Raw genomic sequence first — 10562 nt, 5'->3', positions numbered from 1 at the left:
TCAAAACATTACAGAAATTCAGAAAAGCATTCGTTTAAAGTCCCGTTCCCAATGTCTCTGCTCATGCCTAACCTACAAAAACTTGAACGAAAACGACAAATTTGTTCCTCTTCGGAACTTGGAAAACATTCGTAGGTCTCCCTAAAACCTTTCGTAAAGAATGGACAGAAACTGGTTTCATCCAGACCTCGATATCGTTTGTGAAGTATCAGGTTTGCGGCTTAATGCTAAGAAGTGTGAGGTTTTTTTTATCAATGCGACTGATGATGAAGAAGTTCATATGTATGCTGAGATATCAGCTTTGTTGCCGGGTATTAAGAAGGTGGATGAGTCTACCCTTGAGTTTTTAGGCTCGCCGGTGTTTGAGACAGGTTTAGAGCGGATGTTTTCGTCTAAGGTGGAATCAATCAAATTGATGTGTGATCGATTGAAGTTGATGGACGTACATCCTGCTTTGTGTGTTTTTAGGAAATCTTTGAGCAGTTGTAGGTTCAGTTATTTGATGCGTGCTTCTAGAGCTTACTTGCTTCCAGATGAGCTGAGGTCTGTTGACGAAGTTTTTAGGTCAACATTGGAGTCGATTACTAATAATATGGTAGAAGGCCTTTCTTCAAGCGTCGCTTCCCTTGTCTTTCGGGGGTATGGGTATTAGGAAAGTTGAGGATTTAGCAATACCAGTTTACTTGTCGTCAGTTTTTTCTTCATCAGATTTGTGTGACGTGATTCTTCAAAAATTTGATTTACGAGTAATTGATGAACAGATTATACAATGAATTAATGAAATTCCTCAAGAATTCGTTCCAGAAAACGATACTCTTAAAAAGGAACAAAGGAATTGGGACATTCCGAAGATCAAAAATCAATTTAATGAATTGTTTGAAAATGGTGACCTGAAAACTCGTGCCAGACTACTTGCATCATCGACTAAAGAATCTTCAAAGTGGTTGCAAGTGATCCCATCGAGTCAATTAGGATTACTACTGGATAACATAATTCTACTGTTGGTCTTCGATTAGGCACTCAAATATGTGAGGAGCATAAATGTCTTTGCGGTAAAACAGTCGAAAAAGATGGATTGCATGGTTTATCTTGTGTTAAATGCGCAGAAGGAAAATACGTTAGACACGATATTATGAATAACATATTCGCTTATGCTTTCTCTAGTGCAGGTGTTCCAAATATAGTACAGCCTCCAGGTCTTTCAAGAGATGATGGTAAAATACCTGACGGTATGACTTTGATACCATGGAGTCATGGGAGATCACTCTTGTGGGATGTTACCGTCCGGGATACCATGGCTGCATCATAAATATTAATGATTCATCAAAGAAAGCGCGGTCCATTGCTGAGAAAGCAGAGAGACATAAGCATAACCATTACATTTCTTTGAAACAAAACTATTTGCTAACCCCACTTGAATGAATTTCCTTTTATTGATGTCTACTATCTTCTAGCCGACATTGAATACAAGATGAAAAAGAGTACAAAAAAAAAGATTAAAAAAAGAGCAATCCAAAAACAAACAAGTAAATCAAAAACAACAGCTATACCGCTAGCCGGCTGGTAGAAAGACCAAAAAAAAAACGAAAAAATAGCAAAAAAGGAATATCACAAGTAATAACAAAAATAGCCAAAAATGGCATCGTCTAAATTCAAAAAGTAAAAAATAATCAAAGTTAGCCACAAATGGCACTGTCTAAACTAAAACGAAAACCTAAGTTTCTTAAAGAAAGAAAACGGAAGTTTAACAGAAAAAAATAACTCAAACAAACTCAATATAACACCTAACAGGTAGCAAAATTGCCGAACGTCGAATCATCGAGTTCCGTTACAAAGCGTCGAAATTCGCGGGATGGTAGAGTCGGATCCACATGAGTCGCCGCCAAGTTGAACAAACGACAGGCAAAATTGAATGGCGAATATGTCTGGTATTCCCGTTGGTATGCATTAATCCGGATTAGCGAAGAATTTCGCAGCGTTCTTGATCCATCGTTCAAGGTTATCCTATCACGTAGTGCCTGAGAGTTCACTTTCCCGGTTAACACGTCGTGTACAAAGAATACTGCTGCGTTTGCTCTCCGTCTAACTAGCGTCTGCAAATTCAATTCGGTACACCTGTCGATGTATGGCCGGAGGCGATAGCTTCTATCGTTTGGGTCGATGTGTCGATCGTGGTTCGCATATAGGACGAATTGCCTCTGAACACTTTCGAATGTCTGAACGTGGGTGTCATGATGTGGAGTCCAGACCGCGGATGCAAATTCTAGATGAGATCGAACGACAGAATTGTAAAGCATCTTGGCTGTGTCAACATCAAACCGGCCGAAACATTGTCTCTTGATAAATGACAGCATTGAGTGACCCTTCTTTGAAGCTAGCTCATGGTGCATGTTGAAGGTAAAGTCGTTCTTGTACGTTAGACCAAGATCTTTGATGTCATCAACACGTTTAATTGGCTTGTCATTCATGTGGTATTCGGCTAAGACGGGAGATCGCTTGCGAGAGATAGTCATGACCTTGCATTTATCCTCATTCAACTCGAAACCATTCCGACGACACCAATCGGAGAAATTGTTTATTGACTCTTGGAGCGAGCGTGTATCGTCAATATTAGAAATGTCGTTATGGGCTATCTTTTTGTCGTCAGCAAAATTCAATCCTTTTGTACCAATCAGTGTGTCATCCGAGTCATTAAAAAACACCAGGAAAAATGTTGGACCGACGATCGAACCTTGACCGATTTCGGAATGAACTTCAAGCGCAGCCGACAGGCTTAAGTTAACTTTCACCAACTGTTTCCGATTCCGGAAGAAAGACCGAAACCACAGCAAGAGACGATTGCTCAAACGATACTTGAAGAAGATCGATGATATTTATTTACTGTAGTTTTTAATTTTTGAGAAAAGATCGATTTTTTACCGGCTGCGCCATAACTGTTCACAATTTTTTTGAAAGTGGACCAGGGTCCGTCGGAGCTATTTTTCGCGGCGGTTTGTTCATATGCCCAGATAGCCCTTGGCCCCAATAGTCCAAAACCGCTGTCGTTTAATTTTCATATTTGCGTCTTGGCTGGTGGTGAAGGTGCAAAAGTCGAAAAAAGGGTGTTTTTATACGTTTTTATACGCTACAGACAATGGACACACATCTGTGGCGGCTCGTTTGATAAAAAATAGCTCCGACGGAGCCTGGTCCACTTTCAAAAAATCCCTCTGAGCAGTCTTTTTTGTCACATTTAAAATAAATAAAAGTTCCAGATTATAGCGGAATTTGTACAAAAGATTTTTTTTCGCCTATTGTTGGGTGCGCGCTAGAATAAAATGTCTGACACGGCAATATGAACTATTGAAATGCTTGAAGGTTATAGGTGAAGTATCGAGTTGCTGGTGGATCGAACAAATTTAAACCACGTCGTGCAAGTCTGAATTCCAAATGATAAACTACAATATCATCTGCCAGTGATGGTATCGTTATAATTTAGAATAATTACAACTAAATGTGATGTAAATATGATAATATCGTCGATTGATGTAATGAAATTGCTGGCGATATTGTTTTGGAAAATTTAAAAGTTGAATTAGAATTTAAAATTTTGTTATTTTGTCGTGACGGTTGTAAAAATCTTCCACTATATAAGGATGAGCTCTTTCTCAGCAAAATCATCAGTTCTGCTTTGCCAGTCAAACTCTACAGTTCCCAAATTATCAAAATGATGAAATTCGCACTCTTCACCTTATTGATTGTAGCCGCATTCGCTGCTGCTTCAGCTGCCCCATCAGCAGAAGCCTCACCATGCTGGTGGTGGTGGATGTTACTTACAACCACAGCAGCCGCAACTACAACCGCTGCTGCTGCCACAACTACTGCTGCTGCTGCTGCCACAACCACTGCTGCAGCTGAAACTACCACCACAACAACCACAACTACTGTTGCTTCCGGTTAAATAATACTGCCAGAGACAGTGGAAGTTTAATTTATTTTAGAAATAAATGTGCTGGTCGCCTTGATAAACAAATTTTAGTTTCATTATGAGGAATCTCAGAGATCTTTTATATGAATTGCATTCCTGAGATCAAATGAGGAAGAATGCTGCAAAAAGATTTTCTTCAGCTGCGCTCCTTACCACTTCCAGGACGAGAAGTTTAAGATTTTGAGGATTCTTTTTTGGATCCCAGTCTAAATTTTCTGCATTCTCGCGGTGGTGGTACGTTGGTTCCTAAGATTACATCTTCAATCATATTCACAGTGTGAGAATTGAAGAATTCTTACGCTCTGACTTCTGGACGTCTGGGAACATCGAGATAATAGTGGGTTGGTTTCTGAAATTCTATCGCCTGTTATCTTCAAATCTTTTGAAGACCGTGGAGGATTTTGTTGGGATCTCTTCTGGACCTTTAAGATTATTCAGGTGGTGGTTTGTTGGTTCCTAAAATTCCATGGTAACATATGGTTCTTCTTCTTCTTCTTCTTCTTTTTCAGCCTGTTTCTATCCACTGCTGGATGTAGGCCTCTCCAACTTCTTTCCATTTCGTACGATCCATTGCCATTTGCTGCCAGTTTGTACCTGCAATATTCTTAATTCCGTTTGTCCATCTCTCTGGTGGTCTACCTATAGCTCGTCTTTTATATGGTCGCCAGTTCATGATCTTTTTGGTCCAACGTTCGTCTGTCCTTCTTGCAATATGTCCCGCCCAGCTCCATTTCAGAGATGCTATTCTTTCCATGACATCAACGACCCTGGTTTGTTGTCGAATCCATTGATTCGTCATTCTGTCTCTGAGTGTTATTCCAAGCATACTCCGTTCCATGGCTCTTTGTGTCACTCTCAATTTTTCTTCGGATGCTTTCGTTAAAGTTAACGTTTCCGCTCCATAAGTGAGCACTGGAAGGACACAAGTGTCGAAAACTTTGCGTTTCAGACTATTATTCATTTTGCTTTTGAAAATTAGTCTGAGTTTTCCGAACGCTGCCCATGCAAGACCAATCCTACGTCTTATTTCTGCAGTTTGGTTGTCCAGACCTAACTTCAGCTTATGTCCTAGATATACGTAGCTGTCGACTCGTTCAATGACAGTGTCACCAATTTTGATTTCTCTATCGTCCCCGATGTTGGTCATGACTTTTGTTTTCGATAAGTTCATCTTGAGGCCAACTTTGTTTGCCTCTTCACTTAACTGTTGTAGCATAAGCTGAGCCTGACCTAGATTCGCTGCTATCGGTACAATGTCATCAGCGAAGCGGAGATTGCTCAGGTACTCTCCATTTATCTTTATTCCCATTTTACTCCAGTTTAACTTCCTAAAAACACTCTGCAGAATCGCCGTGAATAATTTCGGTGAAATGGTGTCACCCTGCCTTACACCTCGGCCAATTCTGAATTTCTCCGTGCTCTTATGAAGTTTTATACATGAAGTAGCATTTTTGTACACATATCGAATTGTGTTGGAGTACCTTGAGTCTACTCTACATTCGTCTAATGCGTCCAATATCGACCATGTTTCCACTGAATCGAAAGCTTTTTCGAAGTCTATGAATAGCAAGACTATGTCGATGTTGTATTCACGACACTTCTCAATAAGCGTTCTCATCACTTGCAAATGGTCGTTTGTGCTGAAACCAGATCTGAAAGCAGCTTGTTCAACAGGTTGGTAGAAGTCGAACTTGTTAGTGTTCCTCTTCGTAATGATTTTCATAAACAACTTGTAGAGTGTTGACAATAGGCTTATGGGTCGGTAATTTTCCAGCTTTGTTATGTCTCCTTTTTTATGCAGCAATGTAATTACCGCATTTTCCCAAGCTTCTGGTACTTCTTCCCATTGGAGACATTGATTAAACAAAGCCGTGATTGCCTTTAATAAGGAGTCTCCACCTAGTTTAATGGCTTCCACTGGAACACCATCTTCTCCTGGAGACTTTTTGTTTTTCATCTCGGCTACTGCGGCCTTGACTTCATCAACAGTTATGTCGGGCATATCATCCGATCCCACGTTTCTTATTATTGGTCTATCTTCGGTTTCTTCCGTTGGACTCTGTCTTGCTGAAGAAAACAAATTCTCATAAAATTCTGTTGCAATATTTAATATCGCATTTCGATCCGTTTGGATCGTTCCTGTTTTGTCTCGTAATTTGAAGATTTCTTTTTTGGCGTTTGTCATTTTTCTCCGTAGGACTTTCATATTGCAGTTAGCTTCAATTATGTTTTGAGCCAATTGGACATTATATTTTCTTTCATCTGATCTCCTTGCTTTGTTGATACTTTTAGACAAGTTCCGGTATTCCACCGAATCTCGTCCTCCGTTTTTTACCAACTCTGCTCTGCTTGCGATCAGGTCTAATGTTTCTCTGCTGAGTTTTGATTCTTTCCCTTGGACGGATTTGCATTTGGATTTCATGAAACCCATTATTGTATCGACGATTTTGGTATTCAATTCGTCCAATGTTTCACATTGATTGTTGACGTTATCTAATTCGGCTAACATATGGTTACGGTATGGCAAAGAAATGAATGATGGGTTGGTTGGTATAGGTGTTTAATTTCTTTCTCACTTCGTAATGTTTGAGAGGAGTTTTGTCAATGCTACCTCAATGATAGATAGTGACAGTGATCAGATCAGAATGGAAAATACCGACTTTTGATAGTACCCTGTTAATTTAGAAAACATAAATCAGTCAAAAACACTCAAAAGAGTAAAAGTGACGCAAGTCCCTGTGCATACTTCCAAAACAACTGATATCGCTGTAGGTGACGCATTCTGCGCTTGTACGCAAAAACTGTAACAGCAAAAATTTGACCAAAGAAATTCTAGAAACAAAATTTTACCAAAAAAATTTTGCGTCACAAGTGGCAGATGTTGAGGAAAGTACTTCAAAGAAATTTTTTAAATAGGCAAGAATATGTCCTAATACGTCCTAATACTTTGTGACGCAAAATTTTTTTGGTATTATTTTTTGGTGACGTCCAGAAGTCAGAGCGTAAGAATTCTTCAATTCTCACACTGTGAATATGATTGAAGATGTAATCTTAGGAACCAACGTACCACCACCGCGAGAATGCAGAAAATTTAGACTGGGATCCAAAAAAGAAGTGAAAGATTCCTCAAAATCTTAAACTTCTCGTCCTGGAAGTGATAAGGAGCGCAGCTGAAGAAAATCTTTTTGCAGCATTCTTCCTCATTTGATCTCAGGAATGCAATTCATATAAAAGATCTCTGAGATTCCTCATAATGAAACTAAAATTTGTTTATCAAGGCGACCAGCACATTTATTTCTAAAATAAATTAAACTTCCACTGTCTCTGGCAGTATTATTTAACCGGAAGCAACAGTAGTTGTGGTTGTTGTTGTGGTAGTTTCAGCTGCAGCAGTGGTTGTGGCAGCAGCAGCAGCAGTAGTTGTGGCAGCAGCAGCGGTTGTAGTTGCGGCTGCTGTGGTTGTAAGTAACATCCACCACCACCACACGGAAAATTCGGCAAATTCGACATTTGTTGTGTGCTGCATATATTTGCTGCAGACTGAATAATGTTCTCGTGTGTTGTATTACAATAAACATGTAATATGAATATTTTCAAAATATAGTTCCGGCAACAATATTATTCAGCTCGTAGGAATATTGTGAGGTTCCCAGGTATATATTTGCTGTGTGCTGAATTATATCTTCAAATTAGTTGTGGGATGTATTACTTAACTTTACCTGCATGCCGAATATTGACTAAATGGTACTATCGAACTATACCTGCATGCTGAATATTGACTAAATGAATAAAGTCGTCTGTATTTAGAATGGACTATGCAACAATAAATTTATTGTTTTAATGAAATAAAAGGAAGATCTCAAGAACATACGCATAAAGATGATTATCAAATCTAATTTTATTCCTTCATTTAAAGTTATTTTTATTTTTACCGAATTAATATGCAATGATAATGTTACATTTATGTATTTCAATAGAAATTTTGACGAACGAACTTTTAAATCCATTTTCGGTGTTAAAGGCTTTTGAAATGTTAACAGAAATAGTTGGTGGTATTCAGCAATAAATGATGGAATTTGTTTATGTACTGTCCGTTTGACAAGAGGATCGCCACGGTTCAGCAGGGGGTTTTGAACATTTGTTTTTTACACGTTGGCACACGTGCTCTTGTCAGATTCAAGATTCTTTTTACGAAGGTTACGCTGATTATACTTTGTGAAAAAGGCCAATACCTTGCAAATATGTCACATCTTGGACAGAATTTGACACTGCAATATCTGCAACATGAAAAAACTAAATGTTCGAAACCCCCTGAAACCCCGTGCTTCCACCTACGTAATATACACAAACTAGGTGAGCCAATCTTAATTTATTAATTCGCGTAATAGATGCTCACTATTAATGTGAACAGTTTTTTTGTAGAACGATTGAAAAAACCTCTAATTCAGAACCAGGCTCAGAATTAAAATAATAATATCCGATGACATTGCTTAGTGGGGAGAAGTACGACATTTCATAGAAAATAAATTCAATTAAATGTTGTTGCATAACCCGTTCTAAATACGGACGACTTTATTCATTTAGTCAATATTCAGCATGCAGGTATAAATATGCCTGTGTGCTGCATAAAGCAAAGTAACAACGGTTCGAAATAAGACTGCCACTATATGCAAGCAGTATAGCAGCAGTGGTAAAGTCGTTGGCAGTCAGAAACTGAGGTTAAGCATCGATGGTCGCGGTCCGTACTTGGGTGGGTGACCGGAAAAAACGTAAGCAAAAAAAAAAAATCTGTTAGCAATTTAATATGATGAATTTAAATATAAATCTACGGCTAATAACAAATAATAATAATAAAATTGAAAATAAAAAAAAAAAATTTTCTAAAAGTTTTTTCGTTTTTTTTGCTAACGCAAATAAAATTGATAAAGTTAATTAAATCAATTTCTTCTATTAAACGATAAATTAGGTTGTTTATTGAATTGAAAAAAATGGCGTCATTTTATATTATAAAACAGGCATACAGCTAAGACCTGCACGCTGAAAAATAATATCCAGCACACAACAACAATATTCATTAGGCGGGCATTGTATGATCCTCAGATCAATATGCAGCACACAACTAATGTTCTATAATCGTGAAGCTGTTCCCGATTTCTTCGTCTGGGGTGCATATATGAGTTTTCCGTGCAGCATGGTGAGGCTTCTGCTGATGGGGCAGCTGAAGCAGCAGCGAATGCGGCTACAATCAATAAGGTGAAGAGTGCGAATTTCATCATTTTGATAATTTGGGAACTGTAGAGTTTGACTGGCAAAGCAGAACTGATGATTTTGCTGAGAAAGAGCTCATCCTTATATAGTGGAAGATTTTTACAACCGTCACGACAAAATAACAAAATTTTAAATTCTAATTCAACTTTTAAATTTTCCAAAACAATATCGCCAGCAATTTCATTACATCAATCGACGATATTGTCATATTTACATCACATTTAGTTGTAATTAGACTAAATTATAACGATACCATCACTTCACTGGGAGATGTTTACAACAAATTTTGCGATTGTCAGCCGGAATGATAGGTGAGAAGCTCTTCTATTACATTTATTAAATTTGTAATAATGGATCGGGACACTGACACACACTGTAAGTCAAAGTTTTCGAAACGTTTGAATGAACATGTACTTACTACATCGACAAAACTACGAGAGAATGAAGGCGGTGATAAGTTGTTTTCCGAACTTCTGACAAGTTTGATTTTATTTGATTTTATTTACCGTGGTGGTAAGGAAATTGGAAAGTCTGGTTCATCTAATTGCGCACCGATTTTCAGTATTCGAAAAAGGTGGGAATCCCACAAATTATATCAATTAATTAAGTAGCTGGCTTCAAGTGCTTGTTGGTTTTGAAATCTGTTGTAATGATGGAAATGGATTACGGAGCTGTATAAATGAAAACCACTTAGCTTGGTTAACAAAAGTAAAGTAAGTTTATTGACGATGCCATGCCGGATATAGTCAAGTCATTGTATACATAGATAGAGTGTTACCTGATAACACTTGGTACTAAAGCAATTAGTCAGTTTAATTTCTTCGTATCAACACAATCCAAACGTTTAGACATGAATTGTTCGATCTAGTTTGACGAAATGGCAGTCTGCAAAAGTCTCTTTTTGAATAAAGACGAGAGAAGACTTAGTTGCCTACAAAAGCTGGTAAGTCTTAATTCTTAACCTGAATTCTGAAAAATTTTAAAAATTTTGAAAAATTGAAAAATTTTAAAAATTTTGAAAAATTGAAAAATTTAAAAAATACTAAATTTCGGAAAAAAAATTGAGGCGAGCAGAGCTTACCAAATACTAAAAGCGAACAAATTTGTTCTACCATACCCATCCACACACACACACTTAAAGGTGTTCTTATATGGGGCCTATATGGGAACTTCGAGGAGCCCTAGCTCCGAAACGAGGCCGGTTCCCCCCAAAATTTTTTTTCTGGAATGTCTTAGAATGACGACTAGAATCTACTCCCAAAATTTCAACAAAATCTAAAGAAGACTTTAGAAGATAGGAAACACGGACGGACGGACAGATAATTTT

Source organism: Bradysia coprophila, unplaced genomic scaffold (assembly GCF_014529535.1).
Source record: "Bradysia coprophila strain Holo2 unplaced genomic scaffold, BU_Bcop_v1 contig_137, whole genome shotgun sequence".
NCBI classification, from domain to species: Eukaryota; Metazoa; Arthropoda; class Insecta; order Diptera; family Sciaridae; genus Bradysia; species Bradysia coprophila.
The sequence above is the reverse complement of the archived record's forward strand: the minus strand, read 5'-3'. Positions refer to the sequence as shown.